The sequence below is a fragment of the Pempheris klunzingeri genome, chromosome 3 (assembly GCF_042242105.1).
Source record: "Pempheris klunzingeri isolate RE-2024b chromosome 3, fPemKlu1.hap1, whole genome shotgun sequence".
Classification (NCBI taxonomy): Eukaryota; Metazoa; Chordata; class Actinopteri; order Acropomatiformes; family Pempheridae; genus Pempheris; species Pempheris klunzingeri.
Genome location: NC_092014.1, coordinates 23,560,853 through 23,570,765, shown reverse-complemented (window position 1 = coordinate 23,570,765; position 9,913 = coordinate 23,560,853).

Below are 9,913 nucleotides of genomic sequence, written 5' to 3'. Positions count from 1 at the left end.
CACCAAGGTTCACATCAAGAGCAAAGGACTGCGCTGAACTAGAAGGCTCACCGCTTTACTTTACGAATAACACTCATAGATGTCATGAAGCACTTTAGTTTTTGATAAACGGCTGAAGATCATCTTTCAGGAAGCATTGACCTGTAAGTTTCCTCTCAGAATCCCATCATACTCTTTTATAGGCAATGAGTCTGCACATTATCGTAAATCATCGGAGAGTGCAAAATGAGGCTTCGTTCATTCGGCTACACACAGACACACACTTATACATTCCATGCCGTTCCATGTCATGTCACACCGTACTGTACATGTCATGCCACAATCTATTTATTGTCACAGGAGACTATGGATGAGGCCGTAAGCACAAAGCATGTTTCAAGCTAAACTGAATCCATGCTAATGACATAAGGGCATTGTGCAGTGGGAGGAAAACGGATCCCACATGACTGTAACAGTGCACTCCGCCACATCACATCCTGAAACCAAATTTGATTAGAGTCCTTAATGTTTCGTGGGCATCATGGACCCTGATTAGAGCCTGGATCCAGTGCAAGGGAACCAACAAGACTAGAGGTGGTTGTGCGATTATTTTATGTATGTTATTACTGCAACATATCGCCTTTCGCTGATAAAAGGCAAAGTGGTGAGGATGAGCACTCACTGCAGCACAATCCATCTAATTACCTGCAGTATGAGCTGAACGGGTGAAGTGATCTCTCTCACACAGAGTCTCCATGCACTGTTGGGAAATTGAGAAATATGCATCTCCCCCAGTTCAATTCACCTCTTTTTTTGTTGTGAGTTGATGGTGGTGTAACAGAAAGAAAATAGGGCCTACATGAATATAATCAGGCGTCACAATAGGCTTAGCAGCTTTATTTTCCTCACACATAATATAAAATGCATTGTGTCATTGTGTAAAATACATCCAGCAGTGAACAGATAGAGTGTGAAGAATGGGAGTGATTTATAGAGGTGCCGAGGTCCAACAGCCAGACCATGTGACAGGGAGCAGAGAGCTTGGATTAATTTGCTTTGTGTCATTTATTCGGGCAATCAAATAAGCTGTTAGTTGACTCATAAAGAACTCATGGCGAGGTAGTGAAGGAGGTGGACTCTCGTGCTCTCTGTAATTAAATTTTGAGCTAACAGCAGCTGGAAGAAGAACTGCAAGGTGAATCATTCTGCACCCACGCACAAACACACACACAAACAAATGCACGAGATTTGACTGTTCATTCATAATCACCGTGAGCGCACACTTCTTTGCTGCACACATGCAGGTCACATGCCTGAAAATCTGCCACTTGGCTGCTTCTGTTGGCTTTGTGTTTCTCATTAAATGCTGTCTTACTCAGGCACCTGATCGCTCTTCTGCTATTGCCAAGAGTTACCCACAGGGGAACTCGGCCTATCTGTCTCTCTCTCTCACACACACACACACACACACACACACACACACATACAGGGACAAACACGCCCCCACACACATCTATTAAGTAGGCGCAACCTCCCTGCTTATCCAACACCCAAACAAACTCTGCCACTTCTGCGTCAGTGCACACAAACTGACAGCGAGTGCTTCAGTAGTCTTGTTACCCAGCGCTAGAGGTAAATGGAGATTCTGGATGGTCTTTAAATCGCAGACTACTTTAGTAATTAGTCTCATTCCACTTCCAATCCATGTTAATTAAGAAAATGAGTTCGCATTAAGGTCATCAGAGCTAAGGGGAGGTCTGGAGTGCAATCTGTGCTATAACCATAAAATAGATGTGAAAAGCCCAATTTTTTTGATATGTATTTTAGAACAGAAGATACAAGTCTTTCTTTCTTTTTTTCTTTCTTCTGCTTCATAAAAGCTTTTAATGCGTTTTCCCTCAGTCCCCAAGTCTTATCTCCCCTTTATTCCTTTTGAAGAGGAAAAGAGTAACTGAATGACTGACTGTATTTGTTTCCGATTGCAACATATTTAATAAGTACCATGTTCTAGTCGAAGTATGTGGACGTGTGGTAAACTTAAACAGTGTTTCATGCTCAGTCACTGTAGAATTGCAGCTGCCATTTAAGCTAACCTCAACAGACCAACGCTTAATGCAAAACCATAAGGGCAGCAACACCTGGCTACCCACACACACACACACACACACACACACACACACACACACACACACAGGAAAACGAACATCCATGCTCTGATTGCTCCCAATACCATTTAACAATCATGCTCCAGTGTGTGTTCAGTGACCTTTTCAGTCCAAATAGTGAGAGAAAGGTAAACAGTTGAAACAGGAGCATTTGCCTGTGGCTGTTTACGTGTATGTGCTACTTAACATCTATCTTTATGAGAACCTTACCAGAGTAGGGAAAGAGAGGCCACTTTGACTTGAGAATCAGGTTTAAGGTAAAATGAAAAGGGAGCTTCACTGATTATACATAGCATGATGTGTTTGCTCTTCATGCACAGTGCTACTCAGCATGCAACAACAGAGCTCTTTCAAGAAAATGACCTTGTGTTACAAATCCTCCAACGGGGAGGATTTAATGAAATATGCTGTTGAGGTGCATTATGGGCAATGTAGGATCAAGGGTTTCATAAGCTTGACCCATTGTAGGGAATGAAATATCTCAGCCTCTACAGAGATGGGGTTTTTTTTTAAAAAAAGCAGTCCTCTAACTTCATGGAAGAGGCATACAAAACCACTGAACGTCCCCTTTAAGGCTGAGGTTAGATACTGGAGAATGAATGTAATAGAGATACACTGGTAAAGCATAGTGTTATGGTGCATTAGCCTGGTAACTCTGAGAAGGGATCTCTGCATTGCTGTAAAAGCATATAAGTAGCTGAATTTCACACTGGAAGATTTAGGGAAAGCTGACATGATTCAGACTATGAATCCCTGCTGCAAGAGCTAATACCTGGGACTCCAGCTGCTGTCATTTGTCATGCCAACGTTATGTCACGTCATTGTCCACCCTTCCTCCCTTCCCACTGCCCCTCCTTTATAAACCAGTGCTTCTTTATTCATAACTGTTATTTCACCGGGAGGTTTCCTCTTTTATTTCACCTTTAGAGTCCTGTGTTTCTGCATCATTTACTTCCAGACATTTACAGAATGTGTGTTTGTTTTTAAGGAGAATGTCATAGTCCTTGCCTGGCAAATAGCACACATATGCACATGCACACATATGCAAATGTGATACACACACAGGCACAGGCACAAGGAAAGCAGGCATCCAAGCATTCACTTGAGCAGAGGGGAGCAATGAATGGCTGGTGTAAAGCTTTTCCCACCAGCAGCGATCCCGTATGGCTGAGTGACCAGCGTCTCCAGGAGAATAAAGCTAAATCTTCCACTCAGTCTGGTCGTCTTAGACAGCGACAAACAGTGAGTGTGTGAGGGAGAGAGAGAGAGAGAGAGAGAGAGAGATGGACATCAGAGGAAAAGTGGATCACAGCCAGCACAGAATGAGTCGTGGATTTCAAAGAGATTGGAGAATTAGATCCAAAACAAGTCCAATCTTAATTGAGATGCCCGTGCATTTAATGCAAGTTAATAGCAAACAAGAAGTATAACCCACAATGAGGAGATTCGGAGGACAGAACAGAAATATCCTGTTTGTCTTTAGTTCATGTTGTCTTGCCAGACTGTAGGGACTGCACAGGCTATGTGAGGTATGTGAGAATGAAAACAGGCTCTCTATATATACTGTCGCCTACATGCTTGCACTGCTGTTCCCAAGAGGAAGTGCTTGCAAAGTTTTTTAGTGCTAACGGAAAGTTCAGGGTGAGGACCTTTCTGTAAGAGCTGGTGCGCATATGTTTGCACACACATATGTATACACACAATTAGCATGGCTCAGAAGGTGGAACGTGAGAGAGGGCAAAAACAGACACCTCGGTACAAAATCATACCAGAAAAAGATAAAAATCATCAAATGAAAATCAGAACAAAAGGCAAAGCGGCAGACAAGAAAGATAGCACGCAGAGAGACACAGAGGGTCGAGATCAGGAACCGCGATGCGTTGATGATTATGACAAAGCGATGAGTCTGATTTTCTGCCCCAGTTGCCGTAGCAGCCAGGAGCAGCTGCAGTGGCAGGGTAGCATTCGCTCTGCCGTCCCACTCCTCCATTCCCCGAGCCGGTCAATTATCAATGATACGGAAAAGCAAGAAAGATCCTACTAGGCCCACTGCCCAGCACATGCTGGGGCCACAGGAGGGGGAGGAAGAGGGTGAGGCATAGGCTGAGAGAAGAGAGAGAGGGACATGTTGCTGGCTTCATTAGCACACCAGTTCATGCTTGAAGGCACGAGGGACAGCTAGGAAAGGAAAGGGAAGACAATCACTGTACACACAGTCAAACTTGTTTTGATCTCTTAGGATACAATCGTATCTACTTACATTCGTTCCCTGATACTGACACCAACACTAACCAGAGGTGTCACATCACCACGTATGAGACCGATGGGAGAATATCTATCAGGTTATTAATAGTGAAAGTCACCACTTCATTGTAAGTCATGTAGCATCAGCTTTGTTGTGTGCTGTAACACACCGAGAGCTGAGCTGACAGCGTTTGTTGACTTGCAGTGAGAAACAGAGGCATCACCAAAACACTAATACACAGTACCTACATTCACACACACATGCACAAACTGGAGGGATGGGAGTTGGCATTAAGTAAAACCAAGTCTGTCATTTTCACTCTACCTCTCTACCTCATTTCGACTGCAGCTGTCACAAAAATATTCACACAGAGAGACTGAGATCTGACTCAATGCGACTAACTGTCTTGACTCGTGGATGCTGCGTACCTTGATATATGCATGCATGCACCATCTGCGCACATAACTACACACACAGATGCACACACTCCTCCTGTCCCTCTACCACTGAAGTTGTCACAGAAATGTTCTGGACTGAAAGTTAAGGTATGACTCAGTTAGCCTCCCTCTCTCTTCCTTATTTTACACCCTCCTTTCACTGCACCACACATACTGCACATCTCAGTGTGTGCATGCTCACCTATGTGCAACACACACACACACACACACACACAACAAAAACCATGTGATGTGCTGTATAATACAGCGCCACCGTGGAACAGACCAGTTTCTCAAGTCTCTGCAGTCCTTGGGGTACAGCTGTGGCAGCTATCAAGGAATAATGATTCATTCAGCCTGCCTTAATATGGAATATTTTTGTCTAATATACCAATACACACACACACACACACACACTGTACTTGTGGCATCACTGTATTCACACTGAATGTAGAAATGAGGGTTCTGATTTATGAGGACTCATAAGATTCTTGCATGGGGATTTTTCGTGAATTTCTGTTGCTGGATTTTCAAATGTCTACAAAAGATTTCATATATTCGTTTACCCACTATTACACAGTGGGAATAAAAGATAAATATCTAGCAATATCTAGCACTTTGCTCCAATATCTGAACAGACTGAGTTATGCTGAATGCTTTTTGGCAATCAGAAGGAGGAGATGACTGAAGCTAAAACTGTGTCGCAGAGACGCCAGTGAATGCTGCTTTTCACTTCAAAGCTCTACTAGCAGGCTGTGAGTGCAACACTTGATCTGAAGTGTAAAACAAGCAAAGAGATGACACTCAAAGAGTGATAAGTGTGCTATTACACAAACATATCTCTTGCCACCCACTCATGTTCTCTGTGGAGACAGTGGTCTTTAATGAGATTTCTGATGAGTGGGTCATTAAAGATCCATTATGAAGTCACAGTGCTCTCGCAGTCCTCACTGAGGACAATAGGCAGAATGAATATGTCATTCCTGGTTGTCTTAGCGATCATACATCATACTGTAGTCCACGTGACTTCACTGAAATGACCTTTTGATATAAGTGATATCAAGCCATCTGAGAGCGCACTTTAATAAATGAGCAGCGTGGGTGACTGAGTGTATTGATGTTAAACTGTTGTGATTTCAGCTACGCACAGTCTCTCCGTATTTATGTTTAATCAAGCTTTTGCTTTCAGAGAAGCTGCTTGAGCACAGCAACATATTAATTTTTCATGTTTATATGTGATAGTGTGGTTTTTAATTTTGCAACACAATCTTGTGGACATGCAATTCACAGGCTTTTTTCTCTCCATAACCTGGTGACTTTGACATATTAAAGGAATAGTTCAAAATTTTGGTAAATTCACTTATTGGCCTAGTGTTTAGTTTTATACTAGACGATCACTACCACTCTCATGTCTGTGTGCTAAAGTAAAAGAGTAAAAAAGACATTCTAATCTTGTTACCATGTGTTAACTATTCAGTTGTCTCTTGGTAAATGCCAACTATATAAGAAAACTAACTCCACTCGTCAAATAAAATGTAACTTGAATATTAGCTTGTGGGTCATAGTAGCTAGCAGATGTTTGCGTTTGGATATTTCAATTAAAAAAAGAGCGCAGTTGAGGCATGAGCCATTCTTTTAAAAGATAATTGCGGAATATTTCAATTTAGTCTTATATTCATAGTTTTACCTTTTCTACCACATATTGTAGCATTGTTCTCACCGAAGTAATTTTGGAGACCTGGATCACCACAACATCGCAACAATAGAGTCTGATAGGGGACAAGAGTAACAAGCAGTCAGAGAGCTTTTAAACAAACCAACCATTTAGCTATATCATCTATTTTTCAAGGTTAAACTGAAAGATAGCACACCCAAAACCTCTGTAATAAATGCACAAAAAAGTGGTTGGTGAACCTCGAGATCAGTCTTTGCTCCTGCATGTCCTCTGAAATAATTGGCTGACCTGGGAGTTTGGTTAAAACCTACATTACTGTCTGACTGCTGAAGTTTCTTGCACTGTCAGTCTTCTTTTCACTGATTTTGTCACATTTCAAGACCCCAGTTAGTGACTTGGTGTATTACTGTGCTATCATTATCAATAGAAAGGATCTCAGAAACTGTGCACTGGAAGAACTGACAATGTAAAATTTACTGACTCACTGACTGACAACAGGTTTGATATGCAAGAGCAGGCTGTACCAAGAGGGTCTCAAACCTTTCATGAATTATTAAGAGACATGTAGCTTCCTTGTTTGGCCCATGGGCCTGTCTGACTTGATGACAGTATTGCTGAAATGTACAGAAGTACTACACACACTTTCACGCAGAATCAGCATTTCCCTACTGCCCCACAAAGAGCCTTATGCATTAGGTATTGAAGTGTGATGTTAAGGGAAATCAACCAGCCTTTAACCCAACTGATTTGTCCCACCATCCTCTCAATATTCTGTAGTACACACAAAGAGATGGTGAATGTCATGGCAGAGAAAACAAGCGACCTGAGATGTAGGGATGTTGTGTGGGTCTGCCTGTGGGAAACACAAACTTGTATTTGATCCCAAGACTGGCACTCACATGTCAGAAGGTTTCAATTCATGGATTCTGAATATTTGATGGCCCAAGAAAACATCCTAAAACCACAAACAGAGCAATAGACAGTGTCAGACTGGCTGTTAAATGAAGCTACTTTAGTAAAGCACCAAACAGATCCTAATAACTCATTCAGTCTAACTTTCACTCTTTGAGAATCACAGTACACCCTTCCTTCTTTCCAAAGTGTACAAGAGAGCCATTGTATCAAGAACATCTAATTTTCACAGCAGTTCATTCCCTTGTCTTGATAAAAGAAAAGAAATGGAATAATAGTTCGGGTTCAGTGTCTTGCACAAGCACACTTCGACAAGCTGGGGATCAAACTCCCAGTTTTCAATTAAGGTGACCGGGGACTACGACCAGCTATACCTCTGAGCCACAGCCGCACATCAGAGAGGGGCGCGTCCACTTCTCTTATACAATCTATAGCTCTGACTTGACAGTTTTGTTCTGTGCTTCTGTATCTGTAGGCATTGAAATGATGGGCTCTTGCCTGGTTGTCACTCGCATTGTGTCAGAGGACATACTGAACTTTTCTAAGCTTTTCTTTGTAGAGCTGCTGCCAAGTCCCATTCACAGTTTTAGTCTTTACCAACTCCTGAGGGAAATATCTGCATCTTTAGTCTCTAAATGCTCCACTTACCTTTACCAGCTACTCGCCAGCTTTGTCTGCCTGTTTTGTGAGTCTTTTTGCTGAAAACGGCTGCCTACCGCCACAGAAAATGAAACTGAGCACAGTTTGTGGGCCGAAAAACCAAAACAATTACTTAAAATGTGTTAAAACACCTCATAAAGCTGAGGAGACCTGCAGACTTAACTCTCTTTGATTTCATCACTACTAGTGACCCCTCTCACATTATACACAGTCAATTATTAATATATCAAAATATTGATTGGTGCATATTGCTCTTAGCACAGGCAAACAAGATCAAAGATAAACAATTGGTCCCACCACTTAGCTCCACAGTGCCAGAAATCTGTATTTTTGTGATGGACATTATTACATTGCATTGCAATATAAATTCAAATTTATAATTTATTAATCAGTACGTAGGATTTGGACACATTTGGAAACAGCACCCATTTTGCAGTGAAATCACAGTACCAACGTCAGTATGCAGTGTTTTTATACATCTCCCTCCCACTGTTCTGTCTTATGTGTGCCTATGAGAATTGCTCAGTTTAACATCGAACATTAAATCTTGTGATTTCCTGCCTCCGCCAGCTATCAAAGAAACACCTCTCTGCTGCTGTGGACCGCATCGCTGGCTTACGTTTTTACCTCCACCTCTTCCTCCCCCAGTATCCCACAAGCAAACGGATTTCTCAAAAAGGGAAAGTCAGAAACACCCTCGTAAGTACAGCTGAAAAAATAATGAAGTATCAATAACAAAGTCAGTGCACATGTTATTACCATTAAAGGCCTGATTTCAGAGCATCTGATAAACTGTGTTTGTTCTCGAGTGGATATGAGTCTTAAATAAGCTTTCTGTATTTCTGGCCCCATCATAGCTGTTAATGCCACTTTACTGTTGTGTTTACAAAATGAAACCAGCCATTCAAAATTAATTCAAAACTGCTGCTCAGCTGTTTTACGCTCTCTGTCAGCTACTATATCAGTGCGAGCGATCTCTCAGAGAGCAACAGAGCTTCAAATAACACAATTTGAGGCCATACACTTGTATACTTGTTTTATTGCAATATTAAAATTAGGACATTTAATACAATTTTCAACATTGTCATCGTCCATCTGATTCATTTTTATCGAATATGCTTCCACATTCACCCTCTGCACACTCTTCCTCAAACAGAATTCCACAAATACATCATAAATCCCTAGCAGCATAAAAAACTTATTATGCATATAAATATTCCACCAGCCACACTGAAAAAGGGTTGCTTTGCTTCAGCCATTTCAACAACTTGGCTTTTCATAAAGTCATATGACGTGATTGAATACGCCAGCACAGCATAGAAAGGCAATTTTCTAGAGGGACTCAGATGTAAATTTGTCTTACATATGATAATGTTTCCTATTAGGATTGAGCCCTGTTCATTTTTGCAAATCCCAAGAAAAATAGAACATGAATCACCGCCATACAATGTAATTCCAATTCTGCTTGACATCCCAATTTCATTCGACCTCCGTTACTAAGTGCCTTCGATTGTAGACGGCTCTTCACAGCACTGTGTTACGCTGCTCCATTAAAATTTTTCAATCCTCAATGTTTCCTCTGCCTTTAAGCGTTGAGCTGAGCTGTTCTCAGTTAAATCCAAATCAAATTGAACACTTGTATACAAATTGAGAAATCAAGTGACAGAGCTCATACAACCCCTGCCAGTTGTAAAGCATGGATTAATGATACTTTCTGGTCAGATGACTCAATAGTTATGGCGCAGAGTCCAAAAAGCACTCTAGTTTTGCTTAAATCAATGTACACATGCCTCTGTATGAGAAAATCAATTAATGACTCCAAAAAGATCAAACGTGTTTA